The following is a 24,287-nucleotide window of genomic DNA, read 5'->3' as shown; positions in this document are numbered from 1 at the left end:
CCTCCGCGAGGTTTCTTTTTAACTTTTTTACCCTCTTTGTTTCCTTATTCTTTCGTTTTGATGCATTGGACGGAACAGGTGAACTTGAAACGGACCCACGACGGTGCAGATGGATGCTACTACCTCTTAGGAAATTGTGCGCGGCCCGGTGATGCTACGTGACTTGGATGACGCAATAGCCGCGCGCGCGCGTTCACGTCTCTCTCTCTCTCTCTCTCTCTCTCTCTCTCTCTCTCTCTCTCTCTCTCTCTATTTTGCTTCATTCAATGCGCCCGCCGCGCCATTTCTCACACACCATTGGGGGCACCCCCTGTCGGCAGGAGCAACACGTGTCACTAGCCGGAAACCCTTTTCTGTGTATTTCGTTTTGTATTTATTACTTTTTTTTCGTATGTTTATTGCAGTGCGCACTGGGAGTACTACGAGGAAGGAAAAAAAAAAGAAGGAAGTGGAGGTTGTTGAGAGGTAGCGTGATGTTAGAGAGAGGCTCCGTAAGAATATATGCCGGACATCGTTGACCCCTTGTTCTGTGTCTGCAGCCTTTCCAGTTCTCTCTCTTAGTGTTTTTGTGCGTCTTCCTCTCACCCTCTCCCCTCGGAGAATTATCGCAGGCTGCTCATCAGTACCTCTTTTTCTTCTTTCTTTCATCGTAGCGCGCAAAGTGGTTTCGGTGAGGAGTCAAAGAGAATGCTTGTTTTCGGCTTTTTTTTTTTTTTTTTTTCGTGGCTGTGTTGGCAACCGGCCATGTCGTGATGACCTTTGCTTCGTTCCTTTTTTTTTTTTTTTTTTCTCAACGTACGCACTTTGTTGGCGGGTTAGGAGGTAACGATTCTTCTGAGCTCGACGCGCAGGGTGGTCATAGGGGGGGGGGGGGGGCACAAGGGTTACAAAGTGCGCATGCCCTCGCGCCGCATGTTTCCAGTGTTATAACGTAGCGTTGTAATGTACCGGCTCGGCCTTTTCGAAGTCTCTACTGCTCATCCCCGATTTCGCCGAAAACTAGAATACGCCGCAGCGGCGTGGGGATCTCGGCTCTGATAATTTAATTCCTGCCCTTGCGAACTAACCCCCCAAAAATTGTTCCGTTGGCTTCGTTCTTGGTAACTACATACAGCCGACAAACTAGCACAAGCGCCATGAAAGACTGGTTCGTGCTGCAGCGTCTTGCTTCTCACCGTAAGCTTTTTTTTTTTTCCGCCCTGTTCTTAATATATCGAATGTATTTTGGTACTCCCACTCTTTCTGACTTGCCTCTTCCTTCCCTTTCGTGCGTATATAGATCGACCATTGGAGTAAAGTTGGCGTTATGTCGTGTCTACGCAAAACATCCGGTGAATCTTCTCATCCCAGGAATATCGCTTGACTGGAACTGCCTTACCGGATCTGCAGCAGGCAAACGCCGATTGCTAGCAGAGTTCGTCGCGCACTGTGGTTAACTTTTCATAATAAAGATCCTCTTTAGATAGATCCCCGCATAGACATCCTTCATTTTTAGCATTGTATTAGCTAACGTTCCATATATGTTATTAATGTGACGTAACCACTCCCTTCAGAATGTCTTTGAGCCATAGAGTATTACTAAAGAATAAAAAGAAATAAGCAAAAATGGTTTTATACACGCGTCGCATTGTAACATTGAAAGGGCATTAAAGCGAACTACCAAATCAAGTTTAATTTAATCAAACATTGCTCCCGAACACTAGTTATGCTGATTTCTCGGTAAGAAGTTGATTAACAGACGAGAAACACGAACGCCAAGCTCTCGTCTTTTTTTCGTTCTTTCTTTTTTTTTTCTCTTATTTTTTTTCCTCGGAGAAACCACACCGTCGCTATGTCATTGCAATGTCGCGGATTTCAAGGCAACTTGTATTTTGTCATGCGGTTGTGGCGCAGTATAAAATTTGTCCAAACCAAAGTTCAGTCTTCGGCTCTCTCAAAGCACAGTACAATCTATATTTGCCGATAAACGTTAACTAGACCCGAGCAGAGTCTTTCGAAATACGTGACGTCACGGTGGAGTAGTGCGGGAACTTCCCTGTGGCGTCGCCACCGGACTTCCGTGTTTGCGTATATTTTCTGACTCGCCAAGCGACTTCTCGCATTTCATAAAGTTTTTTTTTGTTCTGTGTTTTTTTTTTGTTACTGCGGAGGGTAACTTTGACTAAGCCAGGTCAAATCGTTTCTCTGTCTCGTGCTGCTTTGATGTTTCCTTCCTCCCCCCCCCCCCCCCCAATGCAACTGAAGACTGGAATGAGCGGCCAAGCGATGTTATGCATTCGCAAGATTTCCTAAACGTCACTGAAGTTGTTCTCTAATCCCTTTAACTGCTCGTCACGCGTCGCTATTGTGCTCATTTTTGTCGTTACCAGTACGGCACTGGTCCGTAGCTGGAGTTCAACTTTGCGAGTGTTTGTTCCTGCCGTTATCTATGACTGCCTGCTTACTTATTGCTTGTTTCTGCTCTTGGCGCTACTATTTCTCAAGGTTAACAAGTTTGTTAATAAGTTTAACAACTTAGTTTATTAAGTTCCTCGAGCGGCCAGTCGCGCGTCTATATTGCGTGCATTCTCGGGCTTCTTTCACGCTCGGGAAAACACTTTTGTGTAGCACGTACTGAGCAACAGAAAGCTGCATCGGGAGCTTTTCATGTCGCTCTACAATTTTCTCATTGACACTTTTAATCTAATTATAATATTTGAGAAGTTGATTAATTAAGGTTAATTGTCTAATTGGGCGGTATCAACAATAGTTTGAGTGTGCCCAAGCGACGGCAAACAACATTACCTTGGTTCTGTGCAGCTATGTGGTATTAGCGCATCTTAACACTGTCGTTGAAGTTAGCTCGGACACCCTGTATATACGAGGAGTTTCTACGAAGGCTCTAAGTAAGATTTAAGCATAGCAATTTTGAAATAAAAGGACAGTTCCTTCGATGACATGCCGTCAGCGGTGCCGAACACGAAGTGATGATGGCTGAATCGTGGCAATTAGTCGGTAATTAAAAAAATCAATAATTAACCTTTAATCTTAGTTTCAGCGGGCTCATCGTAATCGGAAAGCTGAAGCGAGCTCTTCGTAGAGAGAGAAAGAGAGATTGTAGAAGCAATATCAACTTTTGGATGTAGAAAAATAAAAAAATGAAACTAGAAACTTCTTGCTAGAAAATGAAAAGAAAAAGAAAGCGAGGAGCACGGAGCCGCAGCGTGCTGCCTGCACGCTCCTAGATGACGTAAGCAGAACGTCACATCGAGGGGCGTGGCTTTGACTTTGCTGCATCCTCCCAGTGTCGGTTTCAAGCGCTATATGACAGCCGAAATTCATCGCGCCGCACTTTCGCGGGTAAGCGCATTTTATCGGGACAGCTAATTATATACGCGGACACTTCGAGAGAGAGAAATTCCGCCGTCGCCGTGAGGTTCCGCACATACGTATATAGGTATGTGTACGCTAAATGTCATGCCGTGCTACATGTAACACACCTTCGTGACAAAACAACTGTTTATTTACAAGCTGTACGAAAACGTGGTGTTTGCCGAGCGCCACCGCGGAACAGAATGTCCAGGCTACAGAAAGCGAGCATCGGCCAGGAGGAAGCCGTTCTCTGATAAGGAATGACGTACAGCGCGAAGGACTGCGAGAGACGACCTACACTGCGCTGTGAGACGACAGAGCAGTGTATGTCGTCTCTCGCAGTCCTTGTCCTTCGTGCTGTACGTCATTTTTTTTATCACGAGTTACCAACAAGCCCAAGCAACCACCCTAGTTCCGTTCCCTGTTTTGAAGCAATGCGATGCGCCGCCTGTGCCGGTCAGGGCAACACCACCCAGATAGCGCAAGGCCTGTTTCCGCCGATCCATGACGTCGGGCCACTTGGCCCACGAAATTTCCATTGCCAAGACGGGCGTGACGAAAGCGGTGACGTCAAAATATCACTCTTGCTTACTCGGGAGCATCCCCTTAAGATTTTGTGGCAGTCGGGCCATGCAGGTAGCATGACATCATGGATCGGAGAGAACAGGCCATGCGCTATCTATAGTCGGGCACAACATAAGAAGACAGGAGAGGCCCCGCCCAGGTGACCGAAACGGGGCAGCCGATTGCCTCCGCGACTAAGAAATAGTCCGGCTGACTAGACTCCGCCCAGTTCGAAGCGCGGGTTGCCATGTTAGTCGGGGGCGGGGTCACCGGCCGTCCGGCAAGTGCCGTCAGTCTAGGGTGCGCGCCAATTGGTGGAAGCTCGTGTGCACCCGCCTTTGAGAGGCAAATGCCGCTTCCTTCTAAAATTGTACCCGACTATGGTACATGGACTATGGTATGGACTACATGGTATGGACTATGGACTATGGACCCGACTATGGCGCCTGCTCGTCACGCTACCGCCAACCGCCACCGCCAACTGGGCAGTGAGTCTTCGGGGACGGCTTAACGACGTCGGTCGCAGAATGGGTTTGGTTCTCTTAATGCGAAAGCATTAAATGCGCCATTACCGCAAAATCCGTCGTAGTCGGCGTCGTGACCTAAGGATGGTACCAAGAATGGCCGACTGCGCAAACTGTAAAAACAGGGTCGGAAAGATGTTCGCATTGACTTTAGATTTCTCAGGGGGGGTTCCTGCAAACGAAGTAATGGCCTCGAGAAGAAAATTCGGCACGTTTCGGTCTGGGTGGGAATCGGAAGTGGCGACACGAGCACGCTTCCCTGACGTCACTGTGGCTCCGCGGTTCTGGTTGACTAAAGGCGTGGCCTACTGCATGCGTCAGTGAGCACGTGACGGCGCAGGTGGCGCCCACGTCACGATTGTATAAAATGAACGCAGACAATAACAAAAAAAATAGCGTTAATTTACTGTTTAACGACGCGGAGTGGTCCTTCGAGTTACGAACTCACCGCGGGCAAGCGAGCGCGCTGTAAGACGCTTGGCGCGTTCTGATTTGGTCTTATCGAGGCGCAGTTAGAACGCAGGCGAGGGCTTCCGCGGTCACATAACGCATGGAAACAATCATTCCACCAAAGCGATTAAAATGCCTTCGCATTCCCACATGTAAGCAGTTTTCAGTGTCTCTGCCGAAGTTTTGAACTCTTCACTTTCTTGAACGGCATATATATATATATATATATATATATATATATATATATATATATATATATATATATATATATATATGTGTGTGTGTGTGTGTGTGTGTGTGTGTGTGTGTGTGTAAACGAGAAGAAAGGGGGTTATAACCGAGGGGCCCGATTTTTATTAGTCATATCATGAGAAGCCAACAAACACTGACACCAAGGACAACATAGGGGAAATTACTTGTGCTTAATAAATGGAACGAAGAAACGATGAATTAATGGAAATTAAAGTGGATGAAAAAACAACTTGCCGCAGGTGAAAACCGAACCCACAACCTTCGCATTTCGCGTGCGATGCTCTACCAATCGAGCTACCGCGGCGCTGTTTCCCCATTCACTTTCTTGGGTGTTTATGTGTACTGGTAGAACCCTGGGAGTGTTAGCCAGCGCCACCACTCACAGACCTTGGCGGCGGACGTTCCACGTGTGTGTGTGTGTGTGTGTGTGTGTGTGTGTGTGTGTGTGTGTGTGTGTGTGTGTGTGTGTGTGTGTGTGTGTGTGTGTGTGTGTGTGTGTGTGTGTGTGTGTGTGTGTGTGTGTGTGTGTGTGTGTGTGTGTGTGTGTGTGTGTGTGTGTGTGTGATGATGACGGGCCTTGTTCACATTGGGTCGTTTGGTCGGTCGTTGTGATGGCATCAAGGTGCCGTCCGCTTCGAAGGTCCAGTTTCCGGTGCTGCAGCGAGCTGACCCCGCACTTCTGCCATAGATGTTACGCGGGGAGGATCTATCAGCAAAGGATATATTTACAAGGCATGGCGCACTGCGCTACGGCAATGGTAGGGCTAGCTCGTGCGCACCGGATAGCGGCACCGTCGTCCAAGCACCGACCACAGGTTGGCCGTACGTTCAGAAAAAGTTCATTTCAACAAGACACGATACGAACACCGAGTCACGATCACGGCACAATTCCACCGGGACGGTAACATTATACAAAGTACGAAGCACTGTATACCCGGAAACGTTTTCCAAGTAATGTCCGAGTCCTCACTTACTAACATATAACCACATAGACCCACGGAAACGCACAGTTACACATGAACTAATCGTCACATCACATAAAATGATGTTCAATATGTACAGTGTTGACAATGGTTATGTACAATGATGATGTGACTTTACATAGTTTTGTAGCGACACTATGAGATGCGTATATGCAAGGATATACGAGAGCACACGGAAATCACGGGCACCTACATATGTGTGTATTCAGTGAATACATATTATGGCCTGGCTATAAGAACCGGGCTGGTCGAAAATTAAGCCACACGCGTCTCATCAGCCACCGACAGGAAACGGCATGACCACTGTTGAATGAACTCCTCTTCCCCAAGGAAGAACAACTCTTCTGACGGAAACGACAGTATCTCAAAGTAGAGCCTCTCCAGAAGTGGAAACAGAGCGCCGCGACGATGTCCCGCGGCAACTGCCTCGCACCGGTTAGTCCACAGACAAAAGGCTCCCGCAGCACTTAAAAGTCGGGCAAAGCGGCCACGTGAGCGGTGACCAGATGTAATAAAGCGATTAACTCCAAGGCCACGGAAACCAGCATGCACAGCCCTCCAAAACACGCTAGCAACGACGCATTGCAGCACCACTTACTTGTTGGATTCTTGAAGGGGGGCAAATGGGTCACAGCGAAGATGGCACTATGCCCACCGCTCTAGTCTGCCACGCGTTGGGAGCACCTGCCACTCCAGACGCCATGTGAAGTCGCGTAGGTGGCCAGGCAGAAATGACGCCGTTATCGCACCTCGCGACCCATTATTGGAGCATTTGCGCGCTGGGAGAACTATAGGAAGCAGTAAGGCTGACATTGTATACACAACACAGTTTTCAAGAACGTCTACATCAGGACATACCTCTTGTACATGGCGATAAAATGGCACGGCCGCGGAGTCAAATGCAGGTGCGTTTAACATTTGTGGTACACAAGGCAAGTGTACACCCGGTAGCAGGTAACGAATTTTTGTGCCAAGGAAATAGCAGGCGAGTTCACGCGCATGTCATGATCACGCTGTAATAGGCGAAGCGGAAATCGCAGAGCAAGCAGCCGGCAACGGACAGACACGGATGGGAAGGCGAACCCACCGCGAGAGCGTGGTTGCCCAAGCACCGCGCGACAGACCAGTTTTGTACTGCCCGACCTGAAGAAGGAACCAAGAAGGGACTGCAAGGACCTAGTAACCCGTAATGGTGGCTGTGCAACATGATAAACGTACCACACATGGCTGCAAAATACAGACTGTGCTAAGTAGCTACTTTATAATAAGGGTAAATCATACCCTTGAACATCCTGAATGTTTCGCCTTACATCTTCAAGAATTGAGAGCCGCACAGTCTGATATGACATCATAGGTGTAACCAAAACCTGAAATACGAATAAAATCGCTCTTTTCAAGACCGAAAAGGGGACTTAGGCGTGTCTGTGGGGAACCAATGAAAAGATAACATTTTGAAAGATTTAGTGCAGCACCTGAAATATTTCCGTACTCAGTGAAAATTCGAAGGCTACGGGATAAGGTCTCTTCATTCCTGATATACAATATGATGTCATCGGCGAAGTCTGTCTCCTGCACAACACCGCTACCAGGCATTGGGAGACCGCGCACGTGAGGGTCTCCCGGTACCGAGCGCAGAAATGGCTCCAGGCTGAGCACGAAGAGTACTGGGGACAGAGGGCATCCTTGACGAACAGCACGAGTAACGGGAAATGGTGCACTTTCACGACCATCAGGAAACGATGTACTTTGGATATTTGAATACGCATTCCTATCAAGTTCAACAAAATTTGACAAAAGCCGAACGAGGTCAGTGCATTGAATATGTAGCTATGTTCAAGGCGATCGAATGCCTTTCCTTGATCTAGCGAAACCAGTAGACCTCGTGGTGACCCGGTCAGCACGTACGTGATTATGTCACGCGTAACGAACGAGATGCTGGGTATCTCTTTGCCAGGGACTGAGCATGCCTGATGGTGACCTATTATGAAGGCATCAGGCTCGCCATGCTGTCGAGTGACAACAACTGTGCACATCTTGTAGTCAACATTGAGAAGCGTGATTGGCCTCAATTCGTCTGGACGAAATGATGATAGATCGTGCTTAGGTGTCAGCGCAATACGGCCGTCGCGAGAACTAGACGAGAATTCAAAGTTCTCAAAGCAGCGGCTGATAACGGATACGAAAGTGGCACCAATATCTTCCGACAACGTTAGATAAAACTCACCTGGAAACCAGTCCGGCCTGTGGCCGCGCCACGCTTCATGGAAGATAATGCTGCCTTCACCTTGTCACCTGGCTGTCGTGGAAAAAGACGGTCAGCTACCTCAGGTGGAACTGGAGGCAGCCCACGAAGCATTGTACGAGATCCTCCAGAACCGGAATCTATTTGCATAGTCGTACGCACCAGGTTTTCAAAATGCGTTACAAAGAGCGAATAATCACGCGCGGGAGGCCACGTAACAGGAAGGAATTCGTCTGTCTAAAAAGCGAGTCTCTTGCGAAGTGCAGAACTTCAGGGTGTGCACACGGATTACGTCTCCATCGCCAAGCAGCAGCTGACAAAGACGACGTTGCGATTTCGCGTTGGAAAGGCCTCCGTAGCTCGCGCCGCCATGACCGCGTCAGCGGAGTCAGTTCACTGACCAGAAGGGCAATACGGAGCTTCGTGGCAGTAACCGCCAGTTCTTCTGACATACGTCGTCTGAGTGCACGTCCTTCGACTGAACAATGCAGACGCCACTGCACCTTGAGCGTGTCCTACGACTCTGGGTCAGATCTAGAAACAGAGGCGCGCAAGACTCTTGACAAACAAGCACGCGAGCGCGCGTCATGTAGAACACGGATGTTGAGGCGCCAAGGTTTTGCTGATGAGGAAGCAGAGAAGCGAATTTCAAATATAACTGGTCTGTGATCTGAAGTAGAACCAGGGTATAAAGGTAAAGTTATCACGTCAGATCGGGTGACATACGGAGCTAAATTGCTTGGCACATAAGCACGATTTGACGGGCTCGACGATGCGCCGCGTCGCCTTATCCAGACAAATAAAAAAAATCATGAAAAAGGAAACTCTCTTGACAAGGCAGCCAGCATCGACGATTAGGGCCACGGAAGCCATGCTCTTGACGGTGACTTGGAAGTTGAAGCCTTCCCCATGTGCTCAACGCAGGAGACCTCAGAGAGGCGAACTTCTGAGGCCGTCGCGTCGACGACCGTCTCGGGACCATTCCCCGCAGGGACAACAACGTCGAAGACCTCGGCCTTCGAAGAAGTCCACGGCACTGTAGATGTCATCATACCTTGGTGGTGAAGCAGCGAACTGACAAGGACTAGGCGAAGGCACACAAGAATGCACGACACTGGCTACACGCGAAACTATTTTATTTCAGAACACATACTTCCTATTTCTATACCTGCGCACCCTCAGACGTCAAAGATAAGCACAGCAAGATTAAAAGCACCTTCCAATCAATTTGCCCACGTGAAGATAAAGGCTCGGTAAAGGCTAGATAAAGGCTAGATAAAGCAAAGACCAAACGCTGAATTGCAAAAAATTACAAGCTGGTTTTTCACCAACAAGCTAACGATTAATTCGAGCAAAACCAAATATATGGTATTTAGCTCACGAGCAAAAGTCATTGACAGCTTCCAAATTAACATTTTCGTTAACGACCACTCGCTCGAACGAACACACTCATTTGAGTATCTTGGTGTCATTCTAGATGAACATCTTCACTGGAAAAATCAGATTAGCGCCGTCTGTTCGAAGTTGGCTTCTGGCTGTTATGCCTTATTACAGGCCCGTGATTGTTTTAACACACATACACTGCGTACCCTTTATTTTGCCCTTATTAACAGTCATTTAACATACTGTGTAGAATCATGGGGTTTGACATACAACACTTACCTTGATCCTATCCGGCGATTACAAAAACGGGCTATCCGAATTATAACACAAAGCAAGTATACTGAACCAAGTAAACCAATTTTCCAGTTATTAAATATCCTTCCTTTCGATCTTTTGCGGTCTTTAAAGATAGCGGTGTGTGTAAACAACATAGTAAAATATAACCAACCTTTCAATGCCGCCCTGTTTCGCTCTCCTTCTCGACTCACGAGAAACCTCACACATAGCAATTTTAATCTGCCACCGAATAATAACATCTACAGTGAAAGGTTGCTGCAGTTTTCAGGAACCAAGGTTTGGAATGCTTCACCCCCAGAAATAAAACAGTCCCACGAAACAAATAAAGGATTAAGAACATACTTTTTGAGCCTTATTTGATCTATGTGACAGTCGTTCGCGGTTTGTGTTTGTTGTACAGTGTTGTTCATCACAGATCTTTATTCACTCTGCTGTAAAATGCATATTATATTTTTTTCTCCTCATTGCATACTGTACTTTGGTCTTTCGCCGTGATTTTGGGCTTTCTATTTTACACAAGTGCTGTGTCATTGCCATCGTGTATTTTTGTTTCTGAACCCCACACTAGCATGTGGCTATGGGTTCAGTCAGTGTTTGATAACTTCTATGGCACGCGTAGAAATAAACGGAAATGAAATGAAAAACATCGTATGCTGAATATGCGAGTTACATTGCCGCGCTGCTCTACCACGAAAGTTGCTCGTACCAGGTGTTGCATTATTGACAAACTTATTCCTCAGAATTTTCAGATTGGGAGCCCGCAAGAAAAAGTCATGATAGATAACACTTACAGCATATGCCTTTTATCTCAAATCTTTTAATACTATGAAATAATGAAAGTGAGGAACAATATCAGAGCTCAAAGCTGAAAGTGATCGACCTTTACTTTTAGGTCTCTCGTTGCTCAGTGCACGTGAACTACGTTTAAAGCGAAAGCTTGACTGGCCGCGAGCTTGCGGTTTCGCCGTGGCCGTGCTCCGAGGAGGCACATGACGTCACGCCGCGTTCCTCGTCGTTGCGCTCGCCTCCGCTCGCTTCGCCAGCTGCGTCGCATACCTGATAACATGTCGGAGGATTGAAAAGGAGAGCTCGCGTACGCCGCAACCACAGTTGAGGGGGCAGTATGGACGGCGACAATTCTGATAAGCAGGAGGAGGCCTGGAATCGACATCGGAACGAGATGAAGAGGAAACGAATCGCCCAGGAAACAGACGAACAGCGCGCCGAACGACTGGCTGAACGCCGCAACATAGCTAGACAACCAGACCATCCTGGACTTGCAATCAAGATTAACCAAGGCTAACCATGCCATGCCTTAGCTTTCGCTACGTATATCCTGGCATAGCCGAGCTAAGCCACTGCCAAATTTTTCTCAACGCGGTCGCCTGGTGTCTTTTGTTACGACAGCAATCACACTACGGCCGCTCGAGGCACATTTGCGCCTATGGCATCGGCATTACTGTGCTGTCCTGCTATCCACCCCGCATACGTGGCCAGGGCGGGGAGGATTAGAAGACCACCAAGTGTCCGACGATTACGATATTCCCTAGTGCGAAATTTGAGCGCAGCTCGATACGTGTTTTCGTTTCGCGATATACTGAAGCAAAGGAATTCGAGACAGATCACCGCACCGACTGGCAGTGGGCCAGCACCTTCAGCGCCTTCGCATATAGGGAAGGGCAGGATGGCAACGCTGGCATGATGTGCAGCTTCGGAGCCAGCTGTGGAAGACGACGACGAACGCGCTCCATTATCTACGGAGCCAATGGACAGTTAGGATTTCTACGCTCTGTATTCGGGTATCCGGCTCTAATATGACCCACTTTGCCATTTGTCTGCAGTTATTAAGCAACAGGGAAGCAAGAGCAAGGAGGGAAGATAACCGATGGTTACTAAGGGTTACGGACTGGATTCCAAGGGAAGGGAAGCGTATAGCAGGGGGCGGCAGAAAGTTAGGTGGGCGGATGAGATTAAGAAGTTTGCAGGGAAAACATGGCCACAATTAGCACATGACCGAGGTAGTTGGAGAAACATGGGAGAGGTCTTTGCCCTGCAGTGGGCGTAACCAGGCTGATGATGATGATGATTAAGCAACAACGTGCTGGCTCCACCGCCATACCTGCAGTTTCCGTAGACACTAGCGCCAGCGTACCGTACCGGGGTTTTTTTTTTCGTTTTTTTTTTCGCAGGAAACTGTGCAGTGGCATTCTGTACGTGTACCGGTGGCACGCGTTGCGCGAGTCGTCGTCGCGCCACCTTGTGCTTAGGCATGCAGGCAGTGCGTGTTGCATTCCCCCACAAAGCGCTTGTTCTTTTTTGTTGTTCTTTACTTCTTCACTGCCGTTCCCGTGAGACGGGGGCTGCTCACGCACCTTCAAACGCCTTGTCCGTGCGCTGCAGCCCACAATGGAGTCGCTGTGCGTCGCCTCGCTGCATTTGCATTGCACGCGGCGCGTTCCCTCGGAAATATGGCGGCAGGAGAATATTTCTCTTTGCGCAGACGACAGAAAAAAAAAGCGAAAGAGAGAACAAAAATAACGCTAGAAGCGGCACTCAAGATTGCCGGCGGGCGAAAAAAAATAACAAAAAGAAGCAAGAAGCAACAATGGCGGCGACAGGGAGCCCACTGGGGCAGTGTGTCCCGCTGTGCCGTCGCAGAGTGTATTGTGGCGCCTTCTGGGGAGGGTGCTTCATCTCGGCTACTTCCTTCCTCTCTATCTGTTCTCCTTCCATCTGTCTACTATACTGTTCCGGGGAGTCGGGCAATGAAATGCTAATTGCATTACGCCAGCGCTGGACCGTTGAACTGTGGATGTCGTCTGTCATGTCGCTTGCCTTCAGCAAGAAGGCCGCAGCGGTATTCCTGTTCGCGTTTACTGGCTATCGCGGTATAACAGTATAATGAGTGACCCTTGCGTGTTGAGGAGTACACGAGGAATATCTGGAAGGTCACCGCCTACGTTCTATTTGGGGTGTGTTCCAATTCTGGCCATCATCGGAAACAGTCTATGTAGACAGCTAAGGAGACAGCAGAGACAGCTTCGAGGTCATGTAATGGAACACGTTTCTAGCCGTCTGGAAGACGTACTAAGGAAGACGATTCTGCGACATGACGATAAGAAAATGTAGAGAAAAGCACACGTTATTTCTGTATTTTAAGTCTTTGCGCCTCTAAACCTATGAAAAAAAAAGACAATGTAGCTTACATTAAGGGCGTAGGATAGCGTGTCTGCGCTCTCTTGTGTACAGACGGCCTTCCTGTCGGCTTTCCAAGCGTCCTGCCCAGCCACCATCTTGTTTGGACAGGAAAGTAACCTGCATCGTATTTGTCTTCGATGCTGCCTTCGCGAATCTGTCTACTTTGACGTCTGCGTGAAAATTAGAATGAGACTTAAGATGGGCGGCTGTCCACTCAGCCGTCTACTTTGCCGTCTACGGCGAGTATTGGGACACAGCCTTAATCTAATACAAAAAAATATGTGATGATTGGATGATTTCAGGAAAATGTGCTTGAGCATAACCGAGGGAAACGAATATATTGCTCCATGAGGAGGACGGCAAGCTGTATGTCTGTTTCAGGCAGACGTACGGCGTGCGTGCGGCAGAAGGCATAGCTCTTCTTTCCAGCAGATGGCACGGCTCTTTCGGGCAGACGGCGTAGTTTTGAGATTGACGATGTGCACGCATGGTGTCATCACATACGTCACCGGCGGCTTCTGTCGAGTTTCCGGTGACCACTTGCGGATTTCACAGCCGCGGTGAGCAGAAAGAGAAAGATCGAAGGACGGAAAGGCAAGGATGCTAACTAGACTTTGCCGGATTTGCTACCCTACGCAATCTTAGGGTGAGAAAAAAAAAGAGAGAAGACAAAAGTTCCGATCAGTCACACGCACCTGAAAAAGCGCAGCGCAGCTACAACTGGCAGTAGTCCGTGGCCGACACTCAAGTCTATCGACTTCGAATACGGTAGAATTCCGAAGGTGGTTCTCGGGGTTCTTGCGACCATTTTGACGCTGTGTACTTTGACGTGAAAAAGTATATACAGCAGAGCTAACGCTTTTTTTTTTTGTGCGCATTCTTGCTCCTGAACGGGACCTTCAACTTCCTGACGGCAAGTGGTGACGACTCCACATGCTATGCTATCATGCGTGGACATCGAACAAACGACGAGGTAGCAGCACGGACATTAGGCTAACTCACGACAGTTTATTTCGAAGCCGGTGACCATCCTTATACCAGACAAATGGGTTCAGTGCGCGTGTAAGGCAATAACAGCAGCAACAACAACAACAAAAGAGGCTTCGACAAGTGCGTGAGCGCAAAGAAAGATTATAGCACTATCAATCTGATCGCGAACGTGCGTTACATCCTAGAAATTCAAATTTTTTGGCAGACAAGTAAATTGAGGCAGCACCGGTGCAAATGACTTGTCAGCTTAATGTGCTGGTTTCGTCTCGCACCGGCAACAAGTTAACCTTTCCTCCACTTTCATTTCTCCTTCTCTTCATTATTTTCTACGTTTCGATTTCAACCGCCGCTAATTACCCCTATGCTTTACTTGGCTTCATTGTCTGCGGGCTTTATATCGTCGTGAATAACAAAAAAAAATCTAGCCCCTCTTATTGCCTTCTCCTCGTTCTTAATGTGATCATAACTACGTAAACTACCGCGCTAAATGTACAGCATCCGGTTTCATCAGGAATTCTGCGGAAAACAGCGCGTCACGGTTTTCGACGTCAGGCAAGGCCTTGCAGAGTTTCGACGGAGCGTCACGGAGGTGGACAAAGCTATAAGAGAGCAGAAGCCATCTTTGTCGCATCTTGACACATACAGGCGCAGAGAAAAGTAACTGGAACGTTAGAGCCACTGCCGAACTGCGTCCCAACGCCCTCTAGAGGCCACGGAAAGAAGCGAAAAAATTGTGTCACACATGCGCGCTCAGACCGGTGCTGAAAACAGAGAGAAATAAGAGAGGGAAAGACAGGGAGCTTAGCCCGTATAAGTACTGGCTGGTTACCCCGTGCAGGGGAAAGGGCTAAAGGGAATAAGTGTTGATAGAAGGATTAAGAATGAATATAGAAAAAATGTATGCGATGTACAACGAAATACACAATCATTTGTTGTCTTGTTTCCTTTCTCTTAATTTTATCTTCATCTTGTCACGCGAGTGATGATGGCGTTGTGGTCGCTGTGATACACCGCCAACGGCTTTGTTACGACGCTGGTTAGGTTCCCGGCTAGCGCCAAATCTACGCGCATCCGTTGACGCGTCGTCGTGGATGCTTTGTGGTCGCTGTAACGCTGTGGACCGAACTGTTCGACCACAAAAGGCGGCAGCCACTTGCCATGGGGCCGCGACACGTCGATGTTGAAATCGCCCACCACGACGGCGGGCTTGTCGTCGGTAGTAGAGAGCCACCAGAATGTGTCCCTCATAATGTTCCCAATGTCGCCGAAGGGCTTTTACGACGCCGCTCTAAATATGCGGGTGTTGTCGACGCAGATGCGACGGAGCGCCGTTTAGACGCAGGTGGCCGTTAAACCGAGCCTCTACGCGAGCGACGGTATGCGTTGCCCGCGGGGCGCAGTCCAAAGGAGTGCACGAAACAAAACACGTTTTTTTTTGTAATTTGCGATTGAGCAGGCTTCCTGGTTAATTCGCTGAATGAAACTTGGAAGGACTAGACTTTTATTCTAGCATGTCAGCGTGAGTAGCATGTCAGCGATGCCCGTACGCCGGCTAAAATATCTGCCTTTTATTAAAGGGTTCTCTCTCTCTCTCTCTCTCTCTCTCTCTCTCTCTCTATATATATATATATATATATATATATATATATATATATATATATATATATATATATATATATATATATATATATATATATATATATGTATACACTAGCGGACAACCATGGGGCTGTCTGTTTCCCTTCTGTAGAAGTCAATGTATCGAGAGCATCCGGGAATTCCCCAATATTGTGACAGGCTGACGAAGAAGTTTTAAGATAAGTCAGAAGAAGACGACGCTCTTCACATCGCGGGCTTGTCTAGAGCCTCGTCGGCTGCTCAAGCTATTGTAAATATCCTGTAAATGTACTCCTTCACTGTGTTACTGTGATATACGTAAATATAGTAAGTAAATGAAACTCGGCGTAATAGCGCCTTAGCGGTCAATTTCAGTATGATGTTTTTTTTCGAAGATACCTACATTAAATTGAGAGCTACAGAGCATTGGGGGGCGAGAAAGTTGGCTTTGCCGCAAGGTGTTTTCTGTTCGCCGCCACGATTTCTCCGTAGAGCAGCCATAGTCAGCTTCGCTGTAAAAAAAATACATGTACCTGTACAATAGCGCGATGCAACATGCTGCAGCTCTCAAAGTCGGTCGGCTGAGAGCCAGTTCACGCCTCTGAATCTTTTTCTCTACCGGTGCATGGGGACGTCGTTCGCACCTTCTGCCGCTAAACTCTCGCTAGCGTTCTGCTAAACACTCGCTAAACACTCTGTGCTAGACACTCGCTGACAGACACGTCACTTAGACACGAGGGGCCCCCATGACCCATACGAGTGTATCTATGCTATCACTGCCTTCACGCTTGGAGAAGGTGCGACCGACGCGCCGGTCCACAGGCAACGAGAAAAGGTTGTGAGGTTCGTGTGAACTGGGATATAAGCACTGGTCTGCGCGCATGCGCGACACCATTTTTTATCATTCCCCTCAAAGCCGCTGAAGGGCACTGGGATAGCAGTTCGTCCATGGTTCCCGCGTTCCAATTACTTTTGTCCGCACCTGTATACGTGTAATCATGGGTGCGCCACAGGGTTGATCGAAGCCTCGATATCAGCAGTGTTGGTTCACTCGTTATGTGGCACGAATTATTTGATTTCCGCTGCCGAATGGCACGAGGCCGTGGGTTAGGTTCCTGGTCACGGCGGCCATACTTAGAAGGGGCTAGAATTCCGTGGTGTACTTAGATTTACCTGCATGTTCAAAAACCCAGGAAGGACAGACTTAATCCGCAGCCATGCACCTAGAAGTCGGACGTAGGCTTAGTTACGGAGAGACGTTGTCACAATCAATCAAGCAATCCATCAGTAATTGTATCTATCAGTTAACCAATCAATGTATCTATCAGTCAATCAAGCTAGCTGTGCATCTATCAAGCTATCGAAGTCTCCGATATTTGTTTTCCATCATTTTCGCCCCTTCGTACCATGGATCTGCGTTACGTCAGGCAGACGTAAGCCGATTGGTGCGGCTTGGGCGCAGCGTATTGCGTCACCGGTTCCCGCGTGCTCGCACGCGGTCACGTGGTCTCCCTGTGCACGCAGTCTGAGCCGTGGCGTTACTTCCTTGGGTCACGAACTGTGACCGAGCGTCGATGAACGCGCGGAAATGTTCTCGGGCTACGTTAAAGACTGGCGAACGTGGCGATTACGAGCGATGGCTCACGAAGAACTCGTCCCCGCAAGTGGTAATTGTCACAGTTTCCCACAATAAATGGTTGTTGCAGCATCGACGTAAAACGGGTCCCGCGCCCATGCACTTGTAACCCGAGTTCCGCATTATGCCGCGTCGCATCTCACTCGAATAAAAAGGAAACAATCGCAAGTTGAGCCACGGACGGCTGGACTATTCTTTGTAACTGTTTCACAATATAAGAAACGCAACCAGATCCAAGAAGCCTTCAAGTGGGGCTGTAGTTAGTACGGCATCATTCGACTTACTGCGGTCGTTTGCGCACAGAAGACAAAAAAAAAACTACAAGTACGTCAACCAGAAAAAAAGATGCAAGCGACAAAGAGGGGCAGCAATAGCGCCTCCCTGAAGTTCGCACGCTAGCTGACGCGTGACGTCACGCATTTTTGAGGGCTTCCACTATGATCGAGTCATCAAATATTTGTCGTTAAAGAAACGCGGAGAGATTCGACCAAGCAATCTACGAAACAGTCTTTTTTTTGTGTGTGTGCATCGGAACGTTTCAATATAATGAGGAGACACATCGAAACCCACAACATCATGCTGAGGATCCATATACTTGCGCTGATGTACCGGCGAGAAACTGAAAAGAAAAGTATATTCGGCCACGATATTCCACATTAACAACCATCATTTCCCCGAAATGAATAAAGGAAGTTTCTCTTTCTTTTTTTGTCTGAAAATACATAACCGACCTCACTTTATTTGTAGATTATATTTCTTAGGCCTTCAAAACAAGAAATGGTCTCCCTTTGGACACGCACATTCTCATTAAACAAGCGAAGTCACTCACAGAAACATGTACTCGCAGATAGGGCTGCTCGCTAATTATGTGATGAACTGTGAGGCACAACTTCTCAATATCAGGCATTATTTATTGAATTTAAAAGAACACATTAACAAAAACGTCAAATAGAGTGAGTGTTTGGTGATCCCTTCTTTATATTGTTCCCTGCACTTTTTTTTTAACAGAAGAAATAAGTTAAAGAACTGGTGCGGACGGGCTTGTTTCGCAGAATGTGTGGAGGTCACCTTATCTTGCAAGGCCGTGTTGGAGAGAATAATCGTATGCATCGTGGGCGCTTCTATATCCATCCGAGACTTGCCGGGCTTTCTGTATATTTGCCTGTTGTCGTCCTGCCGCATGTCGGTTCCAAATACATACGGTCTTGTAAACAAAATTTTTGGAATCGCCCTCCTTCCAAAGTAATTTAGTTGGGTAAACCCCTTCTCTGTGTCGCAGCTACGCCGTTCACTATGCAAAACAAGTTCAGGGCCACGTTAGTTTGCTTCCTAGCGCATTGAGCCGCCGTTTACGTGCGTGTGATGTGAGGGAAGTGCGATGCTCAGCGCCATTATCGTATTCGGTTAAATGCGGCTGCTAATAAGGACACAAGCTTTCGCTCACACAAGGTCGGGTAGGCGCTGTTTGTAATATAGCTTTACATGTGCCGGTTATCGCTTGAGTGCTAGCTAGGCGAGAACGACGTATAGACCATATTTACATATTATTATTATTGTTATTGTTATTATTAAATTTGTTGTTGTTGTTGTTGTTGTACATTATTTTAACCCATTGCTGACAAAAGGTGGTCAGCGTTCATTATTGTTTTAACGCCTTCATTAATTATTATTATTCAAAGAAGGACAAACGTAGGGAAAAACCTGGTTTAAATCGATTTTTATTTTTTTAAAATTTCGGGGCGTTAAAAAACGAGGACTGATAGGGTTTCACCCGCAAACGAAGTACCCTAGCGATATGTGATGCATTCTTACGTTGTAGGACTTGCGGTGATTCAATTGTAAGTTGTCACAGCAGTGCCGGGACGAAGATTTCATCGTACAACTTCGTAACGGCACGAATATCATCGTAAGCACGCCGCGCGAGTACACAGCGGCGTTGCTTAGACAAATCAAACAATTCACGATCTCCGCACGCGGATACGACGTGAACACCTACGTGGTGGCACCGGGGGACCTGCTGCGCCCTGCCCCGTCACCAAGGTCACACACATTGGTGACGTCACGCACCTCGGTGACGGCCCTAGCGACGCACTTGACAAGCGCGCCTATATCGAAAGTGCAGTCCTGCTGCACTGCCCCATGCAGGAATCGCTCAAGTCGTCATCTGCTTGTTGTGACGCATCGGCGGGTGCGACGGCTGACAAATACGTCTCAGCAGATCGTTGCCCTGGCTGTGGCAGCTCGCCCACAATGCTCCACGTCACGATTGAGTGCACTGCAAACCTCTTTCCTCCCTTGCCAACTCTCTTTTACCCCCTACGCAACAAAGAGCTGTGGGACGATGCACTCCGCGACGGACCTCCCGAGGTCCTCCGAGCTGTGATACAACGGGCTCGAAACATGGCCGGAATCATCTTAGGGACCCTGGACTGAGGGTTCCTCCCACACTGCTCTCGCCATTCAAATATTATTAATAAAGATGTTTTACTCTCACTCAGTTGATGGCGACATGATGATGTGTAAGTCGCAACTGAAGACCGACGGCGTCTTCGAAATCATCTTAGGTGGAAAGGACGCGAATGCCAACGGATGCGACGGTGATGGGCATCCTGCAATGGAACGAAGAACCTTGACGGCAGCGGAGACAATGTAGCTTCATTCGACCATCTGCGGTTGTGCTTTGCGTAGCTACCCTGTTTCGCCGCGAAGCATGGTGGCAACCTGGGTGCGATAAGGTTGGCTACAGCCGCACATTCCGTCACACGAAGTGCGCGCAAAAAGAAAAACTACGTCGTCTTCCACTAAGTCTGTATTGAATTCACGTTAAACAAAGGTTTTTCTTTCGCAGAATGTGATTAGCATGCTCCATCGTGAGCGGTACAGCGCGCGACTTTTGCAGCGAAGGGACCCGTATAACGAAGTATGTTCGAGATCTCGAGCACTTTGTTATAACGGCGTCATAAAGGCGCATGAACAATTCCCCGAACCCTTTGGCGTTCGTTTGCCCGAGAAAGCTCGCTTCTCGGAAATATTGATACGACCAGTGGCGTTCACAAACGCTCGAATGTGTCAAAACATTTCCACGCATACTTCTTGACTCTTAAACACCGGCCTGTACTCGTATAATTGTACTCACTGAGGCGACTGTACACCTCACCATGCCACACAACGCAAGAATGGGCGCCACACCCTGACGGTCGCCTCAGCGGTCACCTAGTTTGGTTCAAAAATCCGATAGCCCTATATTTTAAAGCGAAAGCTTTACTGGCCGCGAACTTGCGATTTCGCCGTGGCCGTGCTACGAGGAGGCACCTGACGTCACACCGGGTTCCTCGTCGTTGCGTTCGCCTCCACTCGCTTCGCCAGCTGCGTCGCATGCCTGATAACATGTCGGAGGATTGAAAAGGATAGCTCGCGTGCGCCGCAACCACAGTTGAGGCGGCAGTATGGACGGCGACAATTCTGATAAGCAGGAGGAGGCCTGGAATCGACATCGGAACTAGATGAAGAGGAAACGAATCGCCCAGGAAACAGACGAACAGCGCGCCGAACGACTGGCTAAACGCCGCAACATAGCTCGACAACCAGACTAACCTGGACTTGCAATCAAGATTAACCAAGGCTAACCATGCCATGCCTTAGCTTTCGCTACATATATCCTGGCAAAGCGGAGCTAAGCCACTGCCAATTTTTTTTAATGCGATTTCTTTAACGGACCGCGCACAATTTGCAGGTATCATTCTGTCGAAAAACGGGGGCCGATCTCGAAGGCAAGTGCAGCCTAACCAGCGCCTGGAAGCGCTACACTCCTGAGCAAAATTACACCCTTTGGGTCGTTTCTTACCACACAACGATAATCGCCATCTTTCTTGTCCGCATTTCCTTCCTTTAACGCTGCGAACCCGGTACTTCCAAGTAACGAACGGCATGCGCATCATCAGCATGACAGAGCATTCTCGACAGCAAAGTAGCGAGCGCAGCGTTTTCAAGAAAGGAAACGCAAGCAAGACAGATGCCGATTGTCGTTGTGTGGCAAGATACGAACCAAAGGGTGTGCATTTATTTGACGGTGCAGCTGCCACGAGTGAAGAATGCGAGAAGCCCGAACGAACAACAGTGGGAGGAAGCGTTGCTGTTCAGCGTCGATTGTAGTACGCGCGCACGTACGAGACCAGCCGTGGTGGTGCACCAGTAAAGTTTCTCTCTCACGAGCACATAATGCGGGAAACTGGCCCGTGATGTACGCGCCAGACGTTTCAAAGAGCGACTCTGTCACGATAGCATCGTGCGCGAGATCGTGCGCTGATGGTTAGAGGATTGCCCTGCTGTGCTGGAAGACAAAGGTTCTTTCCCACCGTTGGCCGAGCATTTCTCTATGGACAAATACGCTATCGCTTATTTGGAGAGATAGCGGAGCAAATTTCCGGCCTAGTGTTTCGCTCCTTTAATCATCGTTACTTGCACACTGAACAACATGATGTGCTTAAGGAATTTCCTTCCAAAACTGCATCCCCGCCTGAGGATTCCGAATGAAATATTTTCTTTTTTGTACTTATAAGACCGATTGCACTAAACGTGGTATTTTAATAGATGGCGCTTAAGCGACACACGCAGTTAGCGGCACGTTTCATTGAGGATGTTTGTGCGTTACAATTGCCGTAGTTTTAAAGGAAGTTTAAGGAAAAATGCCCCGCTGCTAGCTTGGGCAATTACGGTGGCAACACGTGGTGTGGTGCATCGCTAGCAGTTTCGTAAGCGGCGGTACACATATGTAGATGTTAAGGGGAATGCCATTTACATTAGATACCGCGCCTTCTTATGTGCCTAATCGGCTCTTAGACAAATTCTTATCCTAAACAACGGTTTGGGACTACAGTGCATCGGACGCGCATCTTCCAGCTCATTGCACACTGTGTACATTTTCGTCTCAGTGTGGTCAGCAGTCTCGAGAAACAAGTATCGCTGCTCGCGGTGGCCTTTCGAAAGGTGACGAAATCAGTGGAAACAGATGGGAAAGTTCCTTTCAAAACCGGCAGGGCTTTTGATGACAGCCCGTTACGCGGCCTACTTACTCCTAATGACGGTTAGGAAGAATGGTGACGCAATGTGAAGGCTACCGATTTTTTGTCAGATTTTTGATGATTCGGTGATAAAGCTTTGGAATCTACTGGTTAGTAACATCTTTCAGAAAGACAATGGCGAAATGTACTACTTTTTCAAAATTTATGCTTATCCTGCTACAGTGTGCTACAGATTTTTCCGTCCATAACTGCTAAAGCACGATCATGTTTAACTGTTTGCGAAGAACGCCCAATTTATGTCTTTTTAAAATTTTTCAGCATAAACATAGCACAAAACACGCTGAGCATTTCAGACTTCACGTACCAGCTGTCATGTCAGGCCCTCCCAAAACTATAGTTGGAAGGTTGGAACGAGGCCTCTGTTTAATGATCATGGTGTTCCAGATGTCCCTCTGCACCGTATCCGGGATACTTCTCACCGAAATTCAAAAACTGCAACGCTCCATAAAGCGGACCCGACACATATATTGAGCGACTGCACCGGGATAAAGCCTAGGGCGGAACTCCAACTTAATGACACTTCGGACTGGGAGGTGGCGGTGTCCAGCTCGGACCCCGCAGCCCAGCTTCGGACCGTCAACTGCGCTTTGGAGATTACCGAAGGTCAAGGGCTTACGGCCCCCTCACGCCGCCTGGCAGAAGAAAGCACCTAGTGATTCCCATGGTTCTGAAATCCGACGAAGAGTCCGTTCATCCTCCTCCTGCTTCTGTGCACCATGTGGTTTTTCAAACCACGCACAGCGCCAAGAATCGCGGAGGCCATCGCATTGTATTACTGTTTCGCAGCTGGCACATTGTAGAGGTAACAATAAACATTGCACCTTGAATCCGTGCCGGCAAAAACCGTTTAAATCCCCTGTTTCCCTAGCATAAATAATCTACTGATTTCTGCAGATTTCTCAAGAGAAAATCTACTCTTTTGATGGCCTGTGGCAACACTGTGGCGACGCAGCGAAAGGCGGAGTACGAAATGTGAACAGAGTGCTTTCACTGGAAAGGAGGGTTGAGATTGTATATAAAGAATGTGGCTTACCTCACAGTGTTTTATAGCTGGGTGCGACTTTCGTTGGCACAGGATGGTCGTGGTTGTCCGTGTTGTTCAAGGAACGACCCTGGCACTTTCCTCAGACACACTGCCGTAGGCCATGACAATGCACGTATGCGTCGCAAGAACGTCGCGTGTGCCGTCAAAGTCGAGCGCGATCCGGTTACCAACGGTTGTCACTTTGGGGACAGACACACTTCACCACTAAACAAACAGATGTTGTCCTTGGGTGTCGTTTGGGGATAGTGTCGGGCTTTCCTTCACAGTTCAATTTTCTGAAGACCCTCCAGACTCGGCTATGCCCAACTTCAATTATTTCGCAAACCTAGGCAGCACGCCAGTGTGCCTTCGTGAACTGCTTGCCTCTTCGCTTCTTGACGCACGAATTCTCACAAAGAAGTGTGGTTTGTCTTCAAGTCTGCGCGCAAGGCTCCGTCGACGGAGCATGGACGGATTCACAAAGCAATACGAAACGTTGTATAGCTGTATCGCCCGAGAACGCCTGTAGACGTTTCGGTTTAGAAGTTTACAGAACGTCCGCGATTTTCTCGCTCTGATTTTTTTTCGGTGCAACAAGATTCACTGTGTGCGAACGAGGTACAATTTCGCTCTGCCTTCGAGTAGGGGAAATCTAGTGCTCTGGACGCGATTCTCTGCTCTAGTTGATTCTTTCG

General features: G+C 48.2%; 1 protein-coding gene across 1 annotated transcript in view; it reads right to left on the bottom strand.

Annotated features, from left to right (window-relative positions):
- LOC142587979 (uncharacterized) overlaps positions 1-23,925 on the bottom strand; it is an 88,952-nt gene extending 65,027 nt beyond the window's left edge. The window contains exon 1 of the mRNA XM_075699388.1: positions 23,602-23,925. The gene's annotated coding sequence lies outside the window, so the exon portion shown is untranslated. The remainder of the gene's footprint in view (positions 1-23,601) is intronic.
- Between the last annotated feature and the right edge of the window lie 362 nt (positions 23,926-24,287).

This window comes from Dermacentor variabilis, chromosome 7, assembly GCF_050947875.1.
Source record: "Dermacentor variabilis isolate Ectoservices chromosome 7, ASM5094787v1, whole genome shotgun sequence".
Classification (NCBI taxonomy): Eukaryota; Metazoa; Arthropoda; class Arachnida; order Ixodida; family Ixodidae; genus Dermacentor; species Dermacentor variabilis.
Note: the sequence above shows the minus strand (reverse complement) of the source record. Positions and strands in the feature narration are given on the sequence as shown.